Source organism: Ictidomys tridecemlineatus, chromosome 6 (genome assembly GCF_052094955.1).
Source record: "Ictidomys tridecemlineatus isolate mIctTri1 chromosome 6, mIctTri1.hap1, whole genome shotgun sequence".
NCBI classification, from domain to species: Eukaryota; Metazoa; Chordata; class Mammalia; order Rodentia; family Sciuridae; genus Ictidomys; species Ictidomys tridecemlineatus.
Genome location: NC_135482.1, coordinates 176,081,291 through 176,104,273, shown reverse-complemented (window position 1 = coordinate 176,104,273; position 22,983 = coordinate 176,081,291). Strand labels below are relative to the sequence as shown.

Genomic DNA, 22,983 nt, shown 5'->3' with positions numbered 1-22,983 from the left:
GCTGTTTTTTTTTCAAATAAAACTTACGTAAGAATCTAATTAATATTGATATTGTCCATATTGTAGGACTCATAGTTCCTCTGGTTTTTAATTTTTTCTGAGTTAGAAAAAATAACAGAATATAAATTTGGTACAGTTTAAGAAAATTTAGATCTACATAATGGATATGATTATTTATGTATCAGAGGTATACTTCCCCTGACAAAAGATGTGTCATAAGTCCTTAAGATACTTCATTTATATGGTGTATTTAAGAATCAGTTTTCAGATCATTAACTACTGGAGGGATTAAGATAGAAAGAAAATTGAAGTCATGTAATCCATTGAGGATTAATCTGAAAATAAGATTAAGTATCTCTAAAATCCTAGACTCAAACAGCGGAAAAAAAATGGTGATTTTTATGAAACTACTCCAACGAGGAAGAGTTTATTTGTGGCACAATTACAGCATGGCCCTAGAGACTTCTAAACTAACTTCGGTTTTCAGTGAGAAGTAACATAATGAAGTTACTGTTTATGCTTTTCTGAATCTTTGTCTTTTCTTCTGAATTTTCCTGTATCTTTTCCTTTTCAAGGTTTCCACAGCTGGATTGTCTACTAGGTCAAATTGTCACCAATGGCAGTAAAACTCGTTTTCAGGGGGTCAAGGTGAGTTTATGTGGAATTCTGCTTGATCTATTATTCTATTTGACTTGGATCTGCAACTGCCTCTTAAATATTTTACACTTCCTGGTGGTAGTTTTATTTTATTTGTTTGCAGTGCTAGAGCTGGAACCCAGGGCCTTACACATGTTAGGCAAGGACTCTCTACCAGTGTGTTCCTCCCCCACCGGCAGCAGTTTTATCATAAATGATATTATTCATGAAATAAGTCAATGCAAATGAATTTTCTTTTGAAAGCTTAATTTCATTTTGCTTTTTTGAAAATGCGAGGAATACGTTCAGACAATGACTGAAACCCAAGTTCAAACATCATGTTTTGTTAATGATTTTAAGTGTGTGGAGCGTGCCTCTCCTAGACATCTCTTTCTCAGTGGTAATTAATCTTTTGCTGTAACTAAAGGTCATCGTGTTATTGTTAACATGGGCTTCGTAGATCAGTTGACAGAACTAGGACAAGAGGGTACCGTAGCACGTAGGGGCTTGCTGTGAGGGGTGGGGGAGATACTTGATAACTGAAGGTACTAAGAAAAAGACTAGATTGCAGGGGAAGTCATTGCTGACCAGGGTCCATCCAACTAAGGCTGAAGTAGTAGTGGCCAGCCAAGGTGACAGGGATTTAAGACATTTGAAAGGAGCTTTTCTGAGAGTCACCACTAGCCCATATGTGCAAATGAGACCAAAGCACCCAAGACACTTTCTTTCCATCTACTGGGAAATTGTTGAACTATATTATTGATTTTTAGAATAAGATGCTTCATTGCCATATGCTAGAAAATGTAACATAAATAATTAAATTACCCATCTTTAATGTATCCAAGTTTTAAGAAAAATGTAAACAAATTTTAAAACAATAGAAAGGCTCAGGCTGTGACTGCCACCCCCTTACCTGTAGTGCCCTTGCATAGTGCACAGCCTGAACAACCATCTGGCCAGCTCTGCTTTGTTGGGATTCAACTCTTGAAAGACTCTAAAGAAGGGTCTTCATGTTGAATTCTGGTCTAGGGGCAGAGGATAGAAATGAGTTTTAGGTGTGGCTTTTATTGGAAACTGAGGTAGCTTGAAAGAAACTTAGCAGGTTTGCCCAAAAGGGGGTAGCCTGAGCATCCTAGGCATAAATCTAGGGAAGAAAAGCTAAAACTGTGTTTTAAACTAAATTCATGACTGATTTCTGGTTAGTGACCCATAGTGTGTATATTCAGATTTCCCACACTGGAATCAAGTTGCCACCTGTGTGATGTTCTTCTCAAAGACTATTTACACTAGAACTTTTTTTCCCCCAGTAAAAGAGACTTGGCTTGCAGGATGTTGAGTGTGTTTATGGCAAATGGCTTTTCCTTACTTACACATTTTTTGTAATTCATCTGCTTATAAAACATACAGAAAACTAGTATGTTGATGTTAATGCGGTGGCAACAGTAGCTCAGTAGATGCTGATCGACAAACACAGGGTGGGAGGGATGCATCCATGTTTGGGGTCAGATATAGGGGGCAGTCAGAGTATGTGATGGTGGATTGAAAGTCATCGAGAAAAAAGAAATATCTATGGAAAAAGCATCCTGCTCTGTGACTGGCTGGAGTCAAGTGGGGTGGTGGCTGCGGGGCAGGGTGCTGAGGCAGGGAGGGCCCATGGCACTCAGGACTCACAGGGAGGAAAGAGATGACCAATGGAAAACATCTGCTACCTTGGGTGCTGAACTGATCAGAGGAAACTCCAGGGATCTCTTCTTGGTGGGACAGTTTCTCATTGTATTAACCAGGTGCCCTGTTTCCCAGAAGGATACCATTGTCTTACCTTAGAACAACTTGGAGAACAGCCATCCCTCCCGTAAACACTGGTGTTTACTTGCTGTCCTCCTCCTCCTGACCCACGTCCCTTCCGCCTCTCTTGCAGATGGTGGGGGATTTGATACTGGGAATACAGAAGCACAGGAATATGGTCAATGAGGAGAAATCGCTTATGAAATCTAGGGTGAAAGGCCCTGGTGTTATTTACATCTGAAACTTCCCCCTTCCTCTACCAACACAAAATCTAGACTTTGAAGTAAAAAAAAAAAAAAATAAGCAGATTTTTTTAAAAAGTGAGAGGAAGGGACAGAAAGAAAAGGGAAGGCAGGATAAGGAAGGTTTATATTAATCAGCCCCCACCTCCCCCCCTCCCCCCCGCCCGCCATAATCGCTGAGCTTTCTGTTTTACTCTATGGATATGATGTCTGATTTTTTTCCTTTGTAGAACACCATGAGAAAAGTGGGAATATGAAGACATTTTGGAGCTGATGTTTGTCACCTGTGAAATTGAGCTAATAATTTTGTGTTCCATTTTTTCCTTACTTTTCAGTGGAGAGAATGTTATTGGCTATTAGAAAACACTGAGGGAACATTTGCAAAAATATCAGCTTAATGAAAGTTGAAATGAAACAAGAATGATGGATTTGATGATGATCTGGTGTTCTCAGTATCACTGAGCTTCATAATTTTGGGATTGAAATATCTTATCACTCTGTGGTCCAAATAATTGTCCTGATTATTTTTTGAGAAGAGATTCTTTTTTTGTGTGTGTGATTATGTAAAGATATACCTACTTGGCAGGAAGAGAGATTTCAAGGTAAAAGGTAGCTTTTTAGGAAGGGAAGTTAGGGGGTTATTTTGCAGTGGAGTCTGTTAGGTACGTGGTGTCTTGAGCTTCCTGTGTACTTAATGGACCAGGAAGCCCTTGCAATGCTCAATGGCTAATGACCTCTGTCGTATCGTGAGTGCTCTTTGATTCCGTGTTGTGCTGACCCTAGAATACTCCTCATAGTTTGCTTCTTGCCACACCCTCTGAGACAGGTATTTCAATTTCCTGAGAGAGGACAGGTGGAGTTGGGGCTGCAGCCAGACCTATCTGTCACCAGCAGGCTTACTTGCCTCCTTGGACCCTGGACAAGTCCCACTCTTCAAAGTCTTTTTCATTTCCCCAGTTCTATGCATTTCAGACAAACCTGTCTCATCCCTCAGAACTACTTTAAAATTGAGCAGATAATTCTATCATTAGAGGGTCCCAGCTGAACAAGGCCAAGGTCATCCTAGACATAAATGCAGGCCATGGAATGAGATGGGAAAAAGTTGTTGGTTGCAATATGTTTCAAGAGACCTTAGAGATTTTTATATGTTACTTTTTTTTTTTTTCCCCTCCGAAGAAGGTCCTGCGCTTCTGAAATAGCTAAATGTCAGGACTGAAACACACTCAGATTTGGAGTATGAGAAGAAACCCAGCAGTGTGTGTCAATCTCTTTTGTCTGCTTTAAAATTGTCCTCAGTAATCACCTTACCAGGGTTTGGAGCCCATCATTTCAGAGAGGGTTAGGTTCATCTTTTTCTGATCCATCTTTTCCTTAGGCTAAAAGCACAGGAGAAGAAAAGACCAAACCCATTTTAATATTTAAATCCACAGATCCAGAGCCCAGAATTTTAGGAAATCAGTTGGTGGGGAGAAGGGAGAGACAGAGTCAATAAATGTCACATGGGCGATTCTGTTATGATGATAGAAACCACACATAAGCTTCTTTGTTGTCCATTTTTAAATGGTGCATCGGGCAGTACAACTGTCCAGTGCTGCTCTCCGCTGTGCTCTGTTAACTAGCTGCTGTAGCGAGGAATTAAACCTTCCGTCGTCTGTTGGATGCAAGGCCAGATTTTATTAAACTGGGTCATCAGGGCATACACACAGGAAGCTGGGTCACACTGGCACTGTGTCATCTTTGGTGAGTGAATGGGTAAACATGCCAGCACACAAACAAAATGACTTCACTCGTACTAGTAGAAGCGGCTAGCAGGTACCTGGATGGGGTGTGATATTTGAGCATATGTCCTGTTGGTGATGAATTACATCAGGAACCTTGGGAGCGTTCTTGTGATACTCGCATGTCAAAGAAGTTCCTTGCATTTGAAATTATCACAGAAGTTCCAGAATTATAAATGAATGGGTTATTATTTAAGTGTTTTACAATTTATTGCTTCAACTTGCACATTTTTAATACAAGATGGATTCCCCTCTGCCTCCTTTTAGAAACATGGGGAGCCTGAGCCGACACCAGCTGCTTGGCAGTGGTTTCCTGGGGCAGAAGCTTGGGATTTTGCACAGGGAGATCAGTTGGAGATCCGTTTATAGTTTTGCTTTTGAAGGTTTAGCTTGGTTCTATCTAGTGATAGGAAAATGAACCAAATGACTTTTTAAAAAATGGCTTTTTTTAAGATCTGCTTTTGCCTGAAAAGGATTTTGTATTTAATTCTTTATCGTATTTATATAGTGGGTTGTTGTGCTTAGCATACTGATTTTTTTAAATGCTCTGAGTGCGTGTGTGAGAGATTTATGTTAAGCTTCTAATATAGGGATGTATCTTGTAGATGCCGAGAGAAAAAAATTATTTTGCTTTTATGGAGCTGGGGATGGAACCCACAGTCTTGCCATCCTAGGTAGGTGCTCTACCACTAAGCTACATCCCCAGCACCGAGAGAGCTTTTTTCAGAAGTAGCTGTGGAGCCCTTGTGGCTTGGGGAGCAGGGCTGTCACCTGGCAAAGGATGTAGCATTCTCTGATCTCACTCTTGTACGCTACAGTCACTGGGTTGCAAGCTTTATGAGGGCAGGGATTTTTGCTAACATTTTACTAGCACTTTGATCAATGAATGCATGAAATGTTTTGGGCACTCGGGAAATAGTTTCTGGGCTCTGGCATTTTGTGGTGTTTGACCTTGCTTATGTTACAGTTTCTTTACCTTAAAATGGGATGGCAGTTTCTCTACCTTAAAATGGGATGGCAGTTTCTCTGTATTATCATGGAGCATTACTATAGTTTCATAGATCTCTGAGGATCCCATGAGATTACAAGGGAGAACCCCCAGTAATAATACAACGCTTCCTGATGCAAAGTAAATGCCACTTTTCCCTTCTGAATGAAGCCAAGTTTAAGTCTCCTTTAAGAAGTTGACATTTCTAGACTATCTTGCTATTTCCTTTTAAAATCTGTGCATTTTTTTCCCCCTCCTCCTTCAGAATAGGGCGTATTTAATAGTCCTGTGAAGGAGTCCAGCTACCTGTGTTTTGATGTGGGCTTGTGGAGCACATTTAGGCTTTTATGTAACCGTGCCCATCTGATCCAGTGTGTTAATGACCCGATAGTCTCAAAAATGGAAGCCACATGAGAGATCGTGGTGGGGGATGTTTTTTGAGGTCTGCCAATCCGGGACAGCTTTCTCCTCAAGAGTTTAAAGGAACAGTAATGCTCCATAATAACTAAGACACACGAAAGAACTGGATTGGAAAAATTTGGCTAATTATAAATTCCAAGATGCGCTTTGGTTCACTGGAATATTTTCACATGCATCAGAACAGACAGATATCATCTCTGAGTCCATCCAGTCAAAAGCTGTATGTGTCCTTTCAATATTTTAGTGCTGTTTTCTTCTTTTTCTCTTTGGGAGAAATTAAATTCTCTGGGTGGGTTCATCTCCACAGATGGTTATAAATGTGTGAATAATATACCACTTGTGGTGCATTTTTAATAGACTGTTTGTCAGAAGAACTCATGTTTTCTTCCACTTCATGTAGAAGCAGTTCTTGTTATGTATTCAGAAAACAAAGCCGTCTTTCATTTTGTTTTTAAAATGTACACTTAACTAAACTAATTAATTTTAATAGGAAAAGAGTATCAGAACTCATGCTCTTCCTTAAAGGTGGACGTAACAAAAATGGTAGTCTATTAAATGCACCAATTCATCCCAGCTCCAGAGCACTCCATCATACCCACGAATGGTAACTCCCGTACCTGGTGCCATAGTCATTTGCAGACACGTCCTTTCCTCATTTGACACATGGTTTTTCAGAAGTGCAATCTGTCTTATTCACCCCCAGTGGTTTTTTTTTTTTTTTTTTGCAAAGTGCCTTACACATCATGGGGCTCAATAAATACTTGGTGCATGAATAAAGATTCTCTCAGTAGAGTACGGAGGGCTGGACCTGTTGTTTTTGGTTCTGGTTTAAGATGGGGATGGTGTAGAAGAGTTTGTGTTCTTGACAAATCCTGGCTGAGCTGTTGTACTATATTATATTTAGAAAGGGAAGAAGCTTGCTCAAAAATCACCGGAGGTTAACTTCCTTTGTGAGGTGGGAGGATATTGAAATTGGCAGGAACGATTTGGAATTTCTGCTAATAAAGTCGGCATCACTTGAGTTTTTTTTTTTTTTTTGTCTCTTATTTTTCTTGTTGGCTCTATTGCAAATGAGGAGATGCAGATGAGGGTGGAGTCTAAGGTTTTACCTTCCAGAGAAAGACAGGCGATATGGGGGCTCTGATTTGGGGTCTGCCAATAGGAGGGCAGAAAGAAGGTTAGTGGTCCAAAGGGAAAAGCAAGGTGAAACACGAGAAAGTGCTCAGTAGAATCTGGCCCAGAGATTAGAGTCTGAGGACACTCAGGGTAGCTTTGACTTTCAGAGTCTCTTTTGATTTTGTCACGCTCCCTCTCTGTCTGTTATTTGCACCTTGTCTTTCATTGCTCTGGCGATGATTGGGAATTGATAGGGAGTTGGCAGAGTGGTTTTGCAGGTCAGACCTCATTTCTTCCTGGACATGGTCTAGTTCCTCCGTCTGTGACTCTCTTGTTAGCATCTTCCTGAACTTCCTTCCATCCTTGGCTTTTCAACACTTGCCAGGCGCATCTCCCACTGGAGCTCTGTGGAAGAAACAGGCCGCAGCCCTGAAGATTGACACCACCCCAGCCTTAGTCCTTTTAATGCTGGTTGGGCCCTGCATAGCTGCAGCATCCAGGTGCTCATCATCTGCAAAGCTCAGACTGGAAGGAGAGTGGGCAGAAGGAGAGTGGCCAGGCCTGCTTGCCAGGACACAGATGGGCATTTACCTGGGCTTCTTGCTTCTGTTGGCCTCAGCCTCCGGTTGTCTGACCTCTCCTTATGTTTAACTCCAGCAGATGCCCTGATTCCTTAGCAGGGGTACAGGACACACTCTGTGTCTTATCCATATTTTCTGCTACATTTTTCTTTTTAAGTTTCAGATAGTTAAGTATTTTTGGAATATCTGCTTTGGCTATTCAGTGTGCTAGATGCTATAAGAATGTAAAAAGGAAAAAAAATGGTTCCTGCTTTCTGAGAATTTTGATTTAATGGAATAGCCCAATATGTAACAATTTCAGAAGACTGGCTTAAAGGAATATTAACGGGGAGGCAGAGAGGTGGGACTCACAAGCCCCCTTTTCCTTCTTTCTGCCAAACTTGCTCATGGCTAGTATGTTTGGGGAGTCAATCAGTCTTGGCTTAATACTGTTTTTTATATCTGTAGTACTGGATGGCAATAATTGCTGTTCTGGAAAATAATTGTAGATACTATAAGAACACTAATAGTCAAAAGGAGTAAATTATACTTGGTTAATGGTCCCCAGTGTGATGGGGAAAGAAGACTAATAATGTGAAAGTATTTGCAGTAACAATAGGTGGTGATGGTTGAGTTTAAAAGAAAATTAGTCACAAGAGTCTTCCAATAGACATTCCTAGTAATGATATTTTATAATATTCCTGCTTCATTTCATTTCCCCACCAATTCCCTCTGCCATTGATGGAAAAAATACCTTTGGCCTCAGTGGTGTAGATTTCCACCTGGAGTGATTTTGCTTCCTCTCCAAGTGGGCCCTTGGCACTGCCTGGAGATGCTGTTGGTTCTCGTAAGTGGGGAGGTGCTGTGAGCATCCAGTGGGTGGAGGTCAGAAAGGCTGCCCATCATCCTCTCATGCACAGCTTTGTAGCCTCCCCCCCAAAGAAATTTCTGATCCCCAAATGTCAGTAGTACCAAGGTTAAGAAAGCCTAGTGTGGATGAGTAGGCTGTAGTACTCATATTCAAGAGAAAAAAATTCCAATATCCAAAATCACGTGTGCCCATAAAGACAGAAAAAAAAAATCTTGGACCAAGTGGGTTGGAGGGCGAGGTGGGAAGTAGGAGATGGTAGTCATTTTTCCCAGTTGGCCTCTTTTATTTGATTTCGTGGCAACTTTGCTTTTATTATTTAATTCATAAAATCAATTGTTTTGATGATTGCTTAGTGTGTTTTGGAGAACTTTACTAACACATCTCTGTGTCTGGCACAGACCCTGTAACATGATCCACGATTCGTATATATTTGTCGGGCAAATGTACAAATACATCATTGCACATGTTCCTGGAGATAGTAGCATTTTGTTTGTCTTTCCAAATACCCCTCTTCTATTTTTACAATTATGTAAATGAAACGTGCTTCTGGAGTTCAGGAAAGTGAATTTCAAGATATAAAGTGTTAGGTCAGTAAAAATAGGACACCTGCTCTCCAAAAGGGCATGCTAGAAAGTGTAGCAGGTGATTTGATCAGCTTGCTGGAAAGCTGAACAGGCAAAACCACAGCAGACGTTCATGAAAACCCACTCGGTCTGGAGCCACAGAGGAATATGCTGTAAGCAAACAGCTGTACCAAAAAGCAAACTCAACACAAACCTATAATAGGAGAACACGCGGGCAAGATATAGATTCCTTAGAGGGATTGGGAGTTTAGATGAACGACAGCAGAACCAGCGGCCAGGAGCACAGACTGGTGCATTGAGAGCCAGCTTGGACAGCACCTCATGCTGCTCTGTGGACGCCGTCTGGTTCTGGTGGGAGGTGTGTGTGGGGGGGAAGCTGGTCCCTTGCTCTTGCCAGTTCTCTCTCTTACCTTTTCTTGCAAGCGCTCTTTGCTCCAGCCAAATTCCCCTGCTTCTTCTCCGCATGAGCTCCTGCTGCCTCTGTGTTTGCTCACCACTTTCCTGTGTTCAGTGTGCTATTATCTTCTGTCTCTTCTCTGCCTCTCAGTTTTATTTTACAAGGCTCAGCTCCAGTCCTGTGCACAAAGGGCATAGGAGTTGAGTCTTTCCCAGTTTTCTTGCATCATAAATGGTTTACAGCCTGAGTTCTCCCTCTTGTGCCCACTCTAAATTTAGGAAACTACTGGAAGTCATGGTTAATTGCTGGGACTCACAGGTGTGAGGTGTGTGTCAGCCACAAAGAGGTGGGTAAAGATAAGAAGAACACCAGGAAGATCCATTTCATAAACCTCAGATGCCGGGTTGGGGCATAGCCCTGTGGTAGGGAGCTTCCCTAACAGGCAAGTCCGCAGGTTCAATCCCCAGCATGGGGGAAGGAAAGCTGGGTGCAGATTCACCTTTATTGGTTATTGGAACAGGCATAAGGACAGGTGAGCCTCTCCCTCCAGCAGGAGCCCACTGGATGAATGCACAGCAGTCTGCCGACTAGCTTAAGACGGGAGAGGAAGTTCTGTCTCAAGACAGGAGGAGGAGTTACATCTTGCCTGAAAACTCCAGAACTAGAGACACAAAAAATGTAAATGCTGTCCTAACATGAGACAGACATGATGAGATGACTTCTTTCAATCACATCTCCTTCCCTTTGATTGGGATCCTATCTCTCTTTTGGATACAGGAGGAATCAAGTCAGAGCACGTCTTCCCAGGGTCCATGTACAACATGAAGGCATGTGTACCTCTTGCTGTGCTCTGGCCTCAGCAAGCTCAGGGAGAGAGGCCAGGCTTTGCAAATTGGGCGAGGCATTCTGTCAGTATCACCAGGGATCCTCTCCCCAGATTCAACTCACAACTTTGCAATATTGTGTAACATTCCCAACAGCAGTGGGTGTTGATCATCTCTCTTTACAAAAGCAATATTAAAATCATAAATTGCCCAGAGGGCATGCTTAACATTAAAGTCTTAAACAGTAGAAGGGAGAAGGGACTTGTAAAAATGAAGTTTAATTTTGCTAAGGAGAATTTTCATTCTTCTTGCAGCATTTCTTAAAGATGTCTTTACTCCATCCTGGAGACCAATCTTTAGACAATTGATTCATTTTACAGCAGAACCTCAGACAGATACATTAAAATTAAAACCTCATGCTGGGTGTTAAATTTTCATGATCGTACCTGTCCTTATTACAATAATTTGTTCTATTCCTATGATATCATTGGGTAGAGAAAATTTACCTTGATTTTTGCATTCAGAATATTCAGTTGCCTATTTACGGTGGTTTCATTTATTTTTAGATGACAATTTTCCTGTTTTGTGAGCAGCTGAATGTATCTCTCAGTTTCCAAGGAGGAGGGGAATGTCACTATTAACTGAGGATGATCATTTATTTGCAAGTTGAAAATGTATTCTGAAAAGGATGGACGTTTGCTCTTCTCTGAAGCTTGCTCGTTCCCTGGAGGCTGGGAGCACTTCAGAGAGCTGTTTCTGTGCTGTTTTGTTTTTTGTCTTAGTGGTGAGGCCTGTATTTGTGCTGGTATAGGGAATAGAGAAAGGTGATCAAAAATATCTAAAGTGGATCTGTGAAAAATAAGAAACCTGTTCATGTCTGTTTAATTTAAACACAGGGCAGTGATTCTGAAGGATTCTAAGCTGTGACAGAAAATGCCATTGTGTAAACATATACACTTGGCCATTGACTTCAGTGAGGTTCACCTTAAATGATCAAGGGCGTTCAACACTCTAGTGCTGCTGATCTGTAGAGAAAAGAAGTCTGAGCACTTCCTTCAATCACGTCTCATCAGATTCATACACACATGCACACAAAGTGATGCATCGAGTGACTACTATATGCAGCTGTCAGGGATACAGAGATAAAGGCGATATGGTTCTTGGCCCCCAGGAGCTGAGTGTCTAAGAGAAGATGCAGATGGGTGGTGAAGCAGGCATGAAAGGTTATGCCCAGGTTTCAGAGGCGTGCACAATTCTAGAGGATTTCTTTAAAAAACAGTCCAACTTACGAAGAGAGAATTTGGTAGAGAGATGAATGCATGTTTCAAAGGGCCATGTGGGTGAGGGACCCTCAAGCGTCAGCTTCCCTTTGGCCTTGTGAGATGTATGCGGAGGGGTTAGGAGCACTTGAGTGGGACCTAGTGCTTCTCTCTGGACCATGGGCACCACTTTGTGAAGAGGCAGCACTGTTGGGTGCTTCATTTCTACTCTGGTCCCCCTAAAGTGTGTCTTACACACAGCAGCTTGTGTGAGCCTTTACAACCCAACTCGGATAATGTCACTTCCTGCTGTGCTTGTTTTCCACCACACTCAGAATCACCCCCCTCCCCATTCATCTTCTCCTCCTTGCTTCTCATGCGCCAGCCCCTGGCTTCCTTGCTGTTCTGGGAGCTGTCAATCATTTTTGTGCATCAGGATTTGCACTTTCTGTCCCCTGGATGCAAGATTCCTCTCCATTTTCAGCCTAGGTCTGGTTCCTTTGCTGCCTTTACCTTCTGCTGTGGTTTGGATAATGGCCCCCTTAGGTCCATCTGTTCAAGACTGGATCTCCGGGGTGGCACTTTTGGGAGATGCTGTGGACCTTTAAGGGTGGGGTCCTTACGGGAAGTCCTGAGGTCATTGGGGAAGCCCTTAAAGAAGACCCTAGGACCTCAGCCTCCTGTCTCTGCTTCCTGACTGACGAAGTGAATGTTTGCCACCACTTACTCCCACCATGTGCTGCTTCTCCAGAGGCATAAAGAAATGGGGCCACTTGGTCATGAACTGGAAGCTCCAAAATCATGAGCTAAATAAGCATTTTCTCTTTATAAGTGAATTGCCTTGTATTTCATTATGGGGACCGAAAGCTGACTCGTGACACCATGTCCTTCTTAAGAGGGGCCTCTCTTGCCATGATATCTGGAGCACCTCTGTGTTCTCTGCCCTCTTTTTTTCTGATTCCTTTTCTTTGGAGCATCATCACCAGCTACATGGTCATTCGTTTGTCTCCCCAACTGGATCGCAAGCTCTGGGAGGATGCCACCGACCTCTGGCTCTCTGCTACGTCCCCTGCACCTTAGGCAGGTTTGGCACATAGGAGGCATTTGCTAAAGACGTGCTAGATGAAGATGTGCATAAAAGGACGGAGAACTTTGGTGTTGGGAAGTCTGTCCTCTGTGGCTTGACAAAGGGGAAGTTAGGAATCTCAATGTCTTGAAAGGTGAAAAATATGGTTTTTTTCCCCTGTCAACATAAATTTATACAACTTTTAAATTCTTCAGAAAATAATTTACCTCCCAGATTCCTATAAAAACAGACAGCATCCAAATAGGTCTGACTCTATTATCATTAACACCTATATTAAATGTTCTGTTTAGTTTCCAATGCTTGCATTTTCCATCTGGTTAGTAGAGATTTTAAATTTGAGGAATGGCAACAGGGGGAAAAAGAGTGTGTGTCTAGGGGCTTGGGGAGAATGTAATTTTCAAGACATTCAAACAATTCCACCTACTTTTTTTCTCCTACTGATTAAGCATTTGTTCAACATTTTGAAAAGGCGTTCGATCATGAAAGTAGCAGCGTTTTGGAAGGTGGACGTGCTCTGCGCTTCTTACAGTCAGCCTCTCCTCCAGGATGGCAGTGTCCAACCTGGGTGCTCTGGGCAGGCTCATCAAATTCCTTTGGGGGTGGATGATGAAACCAGAACTAAGCTTTATCGCATTTTACTGTGAAGACTGACACAGACAGCTTCGCTTGGTTGCCTGGAATGTTCTGAACTGAGGTGCCCAGGGGGAGCTCACAGGGGACTCATCACATGGATCAGAAACAGCGACACCTTCACCACCTACACCTGCAGTATATGTGTATGGGGTTCAGTAGATTCTCAAATAATCATATCTAGCTTTAGCTAACTTATAAATATACACAGTTAGAAATATAAGAACAACAATGATCTAATCACATGGACAAAAAGTTGGCCACAAGTTCCGTGTTTCCAAGAAGATTATTTGGAATGTAGGTGTATAGCTGTTAAGGCAACAGAACTGTGTCTTGTCCTGACCACATCGTGTGTCTTGTTAAGTTAGTGGCTGGTCAGAATGTGTGTTTATACAGTGTGTAAGTAAGCAAGTGTGCACATATCAGGGATGCAGGCTCACAGCTTCTTACCATTAGGGGTGTCCATTCAAGAAAGCTTAACTTCAATTGCTCAAGGCTCTTGCTATTTAAAGAAGGCATCACCTGGGGATTCTTTAGAAATAGAGTCTTGAGGCCTCTTCCCAGCCTTCTAGAATTGGAACCCACAGCTCAATCTTCCCAGGTGATGTGGGCTCACGATGTTTGGGAATGCCTCCTCTGGGCATCCTCCCCATAAGAAATTGTGGAACCAAATAGGGGTGGTTTTGAATTCCAGTTGTTATTTTGAACTTGACCTTAGGCATCGTACTACACGCCTGCCTCCCCTCAGGGTGGTAAGGATGGCGTACACGTGTAGCATCCTCAGAGCTGCTGTTCCATCTCTCCTTCTCCCTCTGTGAATGCATTGGAAAGGGACAACTCGCCCTCATCTTGGTATTTCCTGGTCTTTAATTTTTTTTCTCATATATTTCCTAAAAGTATCATGAAAAATTGTGTAGACCATCATGTTTGAAGAGGTTATACTGAAAGTTCCATCATTAGCATACAAAGTTGCAAAGTAATTCCTCCGTTATTGTAAACATTAACATCATTTTAAAATTAAAACAGGTTCTGGTTACATCACTGTTTTTAGTCTCACTAGTGGCACCCAGATACCAGGCCATGCAGTGGGCCCTGGATGGGAGGTGGGGGATCTTCCTTCATCCTTTTGACCAGTTCCCTGCACTGACTCCCTGCACTGACTGCCTAATTCAGTGGACTCTGTTTTCCCTGATTACGTTCTGCCTGATAGCTATGCCAATCTTTATTGATATATCAGTATGTACTATTGTGCTCTTGATCCTGGAAGATTTTAAACCCATAGGAGGATTGGGAATGCAGGAAGAATGCGCTTCTCTTTAAAACATGGAAGAAGGGCAGTTATGAGGAGGAAAGAGGTTTCCAAGCAAAACGGTGTTGGGAAAAATCGCAAATAGATAAGGACTTGTAAGTCAGTTCCTTTACAGGGAACCCTTGAAAAGTCTTTGTGAGCTACATTTTGAAGATTGCTGTCTTGCAAAGCAGGGATATGGCAGATTTAGGCACATAAATGTTATGTTGATTGAGTGGATGGCCACCTATGTACCAAAGTCCCAGACTATCTAGAAAATCTGTGGTGGTGATAGGCCCCAAAGTAGCCAGCTAAGTGAAATGCAAGTTCAGTCCTACACATCTAAGGCTGCAGTTGGTAGTGGGCTGAGTAGATCAGGCTGCCAGAGGAGCAGACGGATCTAGGAAGCCCAAGCAATAAGGGGCCATCAGCCGAGAGCAGAGCAGGGCTCCTGTTCACACTCTGCCAGCAGCAACAGCAGTGTTGCTGATGTTTGCAGTTGTGCACATCTGTGGCTTTGCTTTGGAACGCTGCCACTTATCTGGGGAAATCTCTTTGACAAATTTGTTTACCGAATATTAAAATGTGTGTTTATTGACTAGCCAATGGCTATGGTTTGGATATGGTTTGAGCCCTGTTGTGAGGTATTGAGAGGGTGGAAACTTAATCCAACTATGGTGCTTAGAGGTGAGGCTTTTAGGCAGCAGTTAGGATTCAATAAGGTCATCAGGGTGGAGTCCCTATGATTTCTAAGAAGAGAGAGAAGGGGGAATGGGGAAAGTGGGGACAATAGTTTTTCAAACTTCCTGTCTCTTGCCATATGATACCTTGCTTGAATCTCCAGAACTGTGGGCTAAATTAACCTCTTTTCTTTAAAAGGTTACCAAGCCTCAGCTATTTCATTATAGGAACACAAAACAGTCTAACTTACCAACTGAATTGAAAACAGTCTAAAGAAGGATTTTGTTCTATTGGTCTTAAAACAAAGTCCTTCCCTCAAAAGAGTACTATTTAGTATTTTTACCTGCTTTTTGTTAGGATTTTTAGGAGTTGCAAATATATCCAGAATTTTAATTCATATTAAGTTGAATAAAAGGATTGGAGCTTAAAACATCCCCCACCTTTGGAAAACCCCAACAATACCCATCTTCCCTAAGGAGGTGAGACCCCTGTCATTTACTTTATGCTAACTGAGGTAGGCACCATACTGTGTGCTCATGTGCTTCAATTTGCTTGATTCTGGCCTTGAACTTGTCAGGTAGCGATGGTTATTGAGCCCGTTTTATTGATGGGCAAGCTGAGGTTCATATGAATTAGCGTGTCTATAGCTGTACACTAATAGGAGGCATAGCTGAAATTGAACTGGGACTTTTGGCCTGAAAACACAACTTCTTAACCACTAAACCAAAGCAGCTGAGCAGCTGAGCAGATTAGCTGCTGACTCTCCAAGGAGACATTGCTGTTTCCCAAGGGGTCTGATTGCCCGTTTCCCGGCTTGTCTGAAAGGAGGCCCTTGGCACTGAGTGCATAGAGACAAGCTTGGATTTAATTTGCAGGACCAATTAACATTGTTTCAGAGGACCTGGGTGTGGAATTGGTGGCTTCCTAAGGGGAATGTTGTGCCCACTGAGGCACTGAAGCCGGTACCCCTGGGAGACCGAGGGAAGACTTCTTAAATGTAGCAATTCGACCTTCCAAGTTGTATTCTTCTTTCTAAAAATTGAAAATGTTAAAGTTTTAGCATCTGTGAGCTGTCCAGAGGACTCAAAGATCAGTTGGCTGGTTTTTAGAAAGAAATCATGTGGGAAATGGAACAAAGTTGGCTCTGAAGAAAAAAAGATAAAGAAAGAAAGGGAAGGGAAGGAAGGGGAAGGAGGTGAGATATCAAGCTTGTGGAGCGGGGCCTTCATGGATACAGAGGACTTTACATTGGTATCAGGAGGCAGCAAGGGCCAGGAAGCAGGCCGCCTTTTTTTTTTTTTTTTTTTTGAGGTGCCAGGATTGATCTCAGGGGCACTTGACCACTGAGCCCCAGCCCCAGCCCTATTTTGTATTTTAACTTAGAGACAGAGTCACACTGAGCTGCATAGTGCCTCACTTTTGCTGAGGCTGGCTTTGAACTCACAGCCTTCTGAGCCACTGGGATTACAGGTGTGTGCCACCCCTGACCGGCACAGGCTGCCTTTTGAGGAAAGGGAGAAAGAGCCAGTTGTTTTGAAACTCAACCCATAGAACTCCTTTTTCCAGTTTTTTTTTTTTTTTAAGAAAAAAATGAATGGAATGAAAACACATTTCATAGAGTAGTGTAGACAAGCTGAAGGACTTTTCATGGAGTTTTGAAGATCAGTATGTATGAAAGTACTTAGGGGATGAGAGTGCAAACATGTGAGGATCAGGAAAGACATGCAGTCAAATTCAAGTTTGCTCCTGTGCTCTACACAGAATCTTACCTCAGTATCATATTTTCAGTGTTAGTAGCCATTAAACATCTTCTGTTAACCATCCATTATCTTCCATTCATCTGTCCATCTGTCCACCCATCCATCCATCCGCCCATCCATTCATCTATTCTTACATTCTTGCAGTCTTTCCACAAATACCTTTAAACACCTGCTGCCTGCAGGACCTTGAGTGAGGCACTGAGTACACCTTAGTAAACAAAGACACTCATGGCCCTTGCTGCATCAAGTATCATTCAAAAGCACAAGCATCCAATTATTGTAGAATACGGAACCCTGCAAGAGAGCCGCGTGGTGCTGGGGATGTATGTAAAGGGACGTGACCTAGTCAAAGACCGGAAAAGCCAATGAGTGAGGGTGTGCCATTTCCCAAGACCTTGGTGGAGACTGTGAACGGCAGGTGGCCTCGGCCAGACTTGGCTGCCTGCAGAAAATCCTCATTTGTTTGGCATTTCAGCATATGTAGATCTTCCCTGAGGGTGGGATTTTTTAAAAAAAGCATTCTTAGGTGAAGGTATCAGGGATCAAAGGCCATTTCTTTTCGTGTATTAAAAATCAAAAAAATTCAAGTCTATACCAGAATATGGCTGTGGTTCAGGGAATTAAAATGGTAACTGGACAGAAGCATTGAATTGCAAATTTATCCATTCACTGATCTGCTCATAAAATATGAGCATAACATATGCATAACAATTAACAGTGGGCCAAGTACTTTCATGTTGTCATTGAAGCTTGTACTTTTGCTTTCTCCCCAGCCTTCCTTCTTCCCTTTCTGGATCCGCCTCCCGCCCAGGTTGGTAAGACAGGCAGGACATTGCTCCATTTTCTCCAGCAATGTTCAATGCACCTTGAAGATTTGCTGTGTTGGAGGATAAAAATAAAATTATAATATGTGCCCACCACCATCCCCTTCCTCTTTAGAATTCAGTGTCCAGAGAAGGAGACCAACCCCTTCAAATGTACTGTTAATGTCTCTTGAAATTAGCATGAACAAGCATTATCAGAACCCGAGGGAGGACCCCTGACTCAGAACAGGTGTGTGTTTGGGGTGGGGTAGTTGGGGAGGAGTTGGGAGGTGGAGGGCATTTCCTACAAAATCTTGAAGAAGGACTAAGATTTAGTTAGGAATCAAAGGAGGCGGGTAGCAGGTTCAGAGAGGGTGAGCTCCACTGGACGGGAAAGTGGGAAAGCCAGAGTTGAAGCCAGGTCCTCCTTCCTCCTCTGTGCTGATTCCCTGAGCTGGGCAAGGGTTGGGGTGGGGGTAGGGTGAGGGAGGAGGGAGAAGGAAAAGTCTGCAAGGTGTGGAGTGGGACCATCCAGGAAGCCAGAAGCCTTTGGAGTCAAGAGGCAGCAAGTATCGGGAACAGGTTGCCTTTTGTGGAAAGGGAAAAACAATACATTGATTCTTTTCAAAGCTGCCATTTATGGGGCTTTTGTCCACTGAGCGGTCAACACTTTTGCTGCTCCATAACCCTGCTCTGAAGCAGGTGTTGCCGCCTCCCTTCTACAGAGGGAAGCCGAGGCCCAGTGGAGTGGCACCCAGGAGGGCCCTGACCCTGTGTTGCCTGGGTTCAGTGCTCAGCACTGCAGGGGCGAATGGACCTTGGTGGAGACTGTGAATGGCTGGTGGCCTCGTCCAGACTTGGCTTCCTGTAGAAAATCCTGTGATGGTCAGGCATGGCTTGATTCCTCAGGGACGTGGTGAACAGAGGACCTTGGGAACTGGCTTGGGGTCCCCATCCTTCTAGTCCAATGATTGCTGTGGAAAATGCGTTTATAAACATTTGTCAGTAAGCGTCTGCGTGTTCCCTTGCCTCCAAGGACTGGGGGTCTTCAGGTATGTGCTGTCTTGTGAGGCTGTTTGCACGTGGGCATCTGACAGCTTTCTAAACTGCAGAAACACAGGCTTTTCTGAGTTTGCAGAACTCTGGGTAATGCAGAGTAGAAGTATCTACTATTAAACTTAACCACTGAGGTAAAAAAATAATTTTCCGGAAGTATATTGAGTTTATAAAGGCATGGTGTAAATCCTTCTTAACGGATGCAGGAGGCTGTGTTTGTTTAAGGAGCTTCACAGAGCTCCTCACATCATGCATTGAGAAGAGCTAGAACGGGGGAAATGCGCATGTCCAAGAAAAATGTTTCTGGGATGATGGGGGTGTGCGGGTCCTAGAAGTGGGGCAGCCTTTCTGAGCCATGTTCCTCTTGAAGCCCAATTAAAGAGAGACTGCTGGGATTCATTTCAGAATTAATCCTGCCGATCAATAAGCTTCGTTCTGCTTTTTGTTGTAAACCTTTGCGCCCGGGGAAGGCGGGGCTGGAGGGAAGGGATTAAAATTACATTTAGTTGTGATCGGTTAGACAAAGTGGTAGATATCTTTGACAGGATGGATTTAGAATTTGCTTAATTGCTGTTTGCTAGGACGTTCTGCCATCTGCAGGGAAAGCTTCCGTTTGGAGAGAGAGTCAGAATGAAACTTCTGGATCTCACTGAGGCTCCTCCTTCCCTCGACAAATACGGTTGCTTTCTTCTTTCCATACCACTATGTTCGTTTTCTGGGAAAACATGCAAACAACTCAAACGATAGAGGAAAAATGAGACAGCATTCCTTGGAGTCACTTCCCTGTAGCTTTTTGTGGGAATCTGACTGATTTTCTTCCTCTTTAGAAGACAGTGGCTGAGGTGACAGGAGCAGAGAAACTGGAAGAGGCAGGCACTGTCACCAGGCTAGCATGAGTGGTTTGGAAAGGAGACCTCGGTCTTGATGTTTTCAGACATTTCATGGTGAAACCAGAGGAGAAATCCAGCTTCATGATACCTACGAGGGTGGACCATGTGCCCGGGGCTCGCTGTCTTGCCTTCAGTCTCACCTGGAAAGCAAGCAGCCGAGTGCTCCTGTGCATATCCCTGCCACGGCTGCCCATGTCTGCTTCAAGTGGAGCTGTGCCAGGCTCACCCTGCAGCTCTAAAGTGATGTTTGGAACCTACCTACACCCTTCGCGCTGACCACCTGCCTCGTCTGATTCTCTGTGTGCTGGACATTGCAGGATCGAGGACAAACTATTCTTGGAGTACTTTCAGAGAAACTTACCGAAAATAGATTCAGATGCTCCTTCACGCATGATGAGGTTACATCTTGATAAACCTATCACAAGTTGAAAATATTGTAAATGGAAAAGTGCATCAAAGGCACCTAACCTGCTGATCATCACAGCTGAGCAATACAACCTGCTGTAGAGCATGGGTTGCTTCCTGTCACGATCCTGTGACTGACTGGGCACTGTGACTCCTGCTGCTGTCTAGCATCCTAAGATAAAATTGGACTCAATATTTCTAGTTTGGGAAAAGAGCCAAGTTCCCAATTCCAAGTATGGTTTCTACTGAATGGGTATTGTTTTTTGCCACATGGCAAAGCTGAAAGATCTGAAGTTGAACTGTGAATGTGCAATCTCTTCCTGTGCAGTTTTTGCAAACCCATGGGGTAAGATGTGACAGGGATTCAGTGTGTGTGTCCCATGTTTTGTGTTGGACCTGTTGTAGTGCTGTGCTGGGTAGTAGCCTGCGAAGGGAACCTCGCAAATGACAGGCAGATAGTCACTTGCTGGCTCCATCATTTAAGGAAAGCTGTTCTTATCAGGTAATTGGTCTGTTATGGACACTTACCAGTCTGCTGGAGAGAAGGTCAGGGACTGGGACAATGAAGGACAGAGCTCCTTATGGGAGATTCTCTAGAGGCCCTTCCAGGAGGATTTTTCTTCCCAGCACTGTGGCATAAACAGAGTAGGTAGGCCCCTGGGGTCAGGATGTCATATTATATAGGGAGCAATATGTGGGAAAATGTAGTATATTTATATTTTTAAAATATTCATGTGAGATTATGTTGATTAATTGCTCATTTAACAGTGGTGGCCAGAATTATGTTAGAGAATGAATTGCAGGTAATCTGAATGTTCATGTAAAGTTCTGCAAAATTATTGCTGTGCTTGTAGTTGGGAGGGTGAAGGGCCAGGCAGGCCAATTGCAGGTACAATTCTGTCACTTTGGGGCCTTGAGTAGGCAGGTGGCCTTTCAGAACCTCAGTTTCTTTAATTCTTCTAGGGGATAACAGTCAGCCCAAGGGTTGCTTTAGGGTCACATTAGATGATTTTGTGTGCATGTGAATAAAGACATGACTTATCTGGTACAGAGCAGGCTGTCAGTAGGTAATAGCTGCTATTATATTGGGGCCCAAATGTAGTTGCTGGGACTACTTGTTGTAAATTAGGAATCCAGGGTCTTGGCTTGGTGGTGTTTCTGCTGAGTCGAGAAGAGTGCTTGATGCACAGTGAATGCTCTTTGGTACTTACCTGATGTGTCAGGGTAAGAGTGTGTCAGGGGAAGAGTCAGGGTAAAGTGAGGAAGCAAATGTTTCCCATGCAAATAGGATGTACCCCAATGCCACATGACTGAATGATAAAGAAGAAGAAGAGCATCACCATAATCTTAGGAAAACCAGAGAAAAATAGAATTCCATTATTAATCTGAGAAAACAGATAACTTCCAAGGGCTTTAAGGGATCAAGGAATTTGAAAGTTAAGTTCCCTTGATATGAAAACAAAATGTAGCCAGAGTGGGAGATATATTAGCTGATGTATAATCCAGCATTAAATTATTTGCTCAAGAGTTTTATTTAGATGGAGTAATATTAGATAAATGGGCAAAGACCATGAAGAGACAACTTTGAGGATATAGAAATACGTTAGTCTCAGTAGAATAAAAAATTCAAATGGGAAGATGGAAGCTTCTATCTACTAAATTTGAAAAAAAAAACATCAAGGAAAGCATTATTTGGGCTGGCAAAGGGATACTTTTCTATGTTTTCAAACTTTTTTTTTTTTTTTTTTGTAGAAGGGATTGAATGAGGGTGGGGTGCTTAACCACTGAGCCACATCCCCAGGCCTTTTTTATATTTTATTGGAGATAGGGTCTCACCGAGTTGCTTATGGCCTCACTAAATTTTTGCCTCTGCCTCCCGAGTAACTGGGACTCTAGGCATGCACCACTCACTGTGCCTGGCTGTTTTTGAACTTTTGAAAAGCAATTTGACAGGTAACCCCAAAATCAGTGAATGTGTGGACACCTAATGACTCACCGTTTTCCTTCTGGGAATTTATCCAAAACATTAGTACAGAAAAGAAAACCCTCTGCCCACAAGTTGTTGACGATGGCTTTATTTATAATAGTGAAAAGCTAGAAACACTTTAAGAGCTCAGAGACTGGGATGTATCCCCTGGGTGAATTCTTCATTATCAGCAGTGGTGATATAGAAGATTGTTGTCATATTGAAAAAGTTTGATGTAATATTAACTGAAAAACAGGAATCGTAATTTTACATACGAATGACTTTGGTTAAGAATGTATGAAAAAGAAGAAATACTTAAGAGAGATTCCCCAGGAGAGGGATAGTTTTGTGATTCTTCCTTTTTCCCCTTTTCTCAAATGCACTAAAATTTTATTATTTGTTTATAATTTTGAACATCATATATTTTTATACCATTGTTCTGCTAAGGAGGAGCAAAAAGAAGAAATTACAGGAAATGCAGATATAGGACCATCATTCTCGTGCTTTCTCATTTTCTGTCCTTAAGTATTCCATGAATGCCTAGGAGGACTTGGGCAGCTAAGTTTCCCCTTTATCTAAACATGGTTACAACAAAGCCCAAGATCATCAAATTCAAGACTCCTTTTCTGCTTTCTTTCCTGGTTCCAGCTTTCTCATGTTTCCTAAGCAATTGGCTTCTTAGCCTCTCAGGAGCAGGTCTGCCGGCTGCTTTGTCTTCCAGACAAATAAATCATTCCTTATTAAAAATCCAGTCTGTTTTCCGATTCAGATCTTTCAGGTCATCTCTACAGCCCTCACCCTCAGTGAGAATTTGTTGGTTGGGGACTCATCTAGCCCACTGGAAAACTAATGAGATTGACATAAATCATGAGCGGGGCCCAGCAGCTCCCACCCTGAGCCCTGTCCTTAATGTGTTTGCGGCAAGCCTTGTAAGCAGTCTAACATAGCCCAAGGCTA

The 22,983-nt window shown here is 42.9% G+C and overlaps 1 protein-coding gene across 14 annotated transcripts in view; it reads left to right on the top strand.

Moving 5' to 3' along the window:
* Positions 1 to 22,983, top strand: part of Mtus2 (microtubule associated scaffold protein 2) — a 620,658-nt gene that overhangs the window by 80,217 nt on the left and 517,458 nt on the right. For 12 of the 14 annotated variants that reach the window (XM_078016171.1, XM_078016162.1, XM_078016169.1 and 9 more), the window contains exon 2: positions 576 to 648. The gene's annotated coding sequence lies outside the window, so the exon portion shown is untranslated. Of the gene's footprint in view, positions 1 to 575; positions 649 to 17,679; positions 17,718 to 22,983 lie in introns of all 14 variants that reach the window. The other 2 variants (XM_078016170.1, XM_078016165.1) reach the window with 1 other exon arrangement.